The sequence below is a fragment of the Propithecus coquereli genome, unplaced genomic scaffold, assembly GCF_000956105.1.
Source record: "Propithecus coquereli isolate 6110/MARCELLA unplaced genomic scaffold, Pcoq_1.0 Scaffold410, whole genome shotgun sequence".
NCBI classification, from domain to species: domain Eukaryota; kingdom Metazoa; phylum Chordata; class Mammalia; order Primates; family Indriidae; genus Propithecus; species Propithecus coquereli.
The window spans coordinates 69,144-69,888 of record NW_012149842.1 but is presented as its reverse complement, the minus strand read 5'-3'; positions in this window follow the sequence as shown (position 1 = coordinate 69,888).

Genomic DNA, 745 nt, shown 5'->3' with positions numbered 1-745 from the left:
ATGCATGTGAGTATCGATTCCTCTTTGCATTATTCCCTCACCTTGACTGTCTTTGGCTTCCTGTCTCTTGCTACTGTAGTCCTCCAACCCTCTTGTCAATCAGTTACTCACTTCACACATTTCGATTCTTTAGTTTGCATTTCTGTCTGACCACCCTCTGCCAACCACCTGCTGTCGTGGAATAAATACCGATTTCTATCTTAACCTGCTGTGGTTTCCAAGTACTTCAATATTTCACACTTGCCCGCCTTCCCAAGTACCCTTCTTCAACATCCCAAATGATCAATCATTTCTCATACAGGCAATAAATGTGTCAACACTCTTTTTGAAGTGTTACATTTTCATTGCCCTCACTGTGGTCAGAAGTAATACCTCAATATCTGATATTGAAATTGCCTCTTTCAAAAGCCTCCACTCCTGTGCACACATCTGGGGAAGTGGAGATAATTGCTGTGTGTATGCTGATCTTGTCCTTAGAGCTTTTCACATATCAAGAGCAAGACCACTTTTTCCTCATTAATGCAGCAAGCACCTATCTACATACTGTGATTTTAAAGACTGTGGGAAGATCTTGCTGCTTCTCCAACAATCTTTTCCTGTGCCTGTAAATCCACTAATTGGGACAAAGCCTTTTGTAAGAGAAAGCATTAATGGCTGATATGAGATCATTTCCTAAGAAAAGGATTTAAAAATTGAGAGGAACTAGAAAACACAAGGACACTCAGCAACATGAACTGGAAGAAGA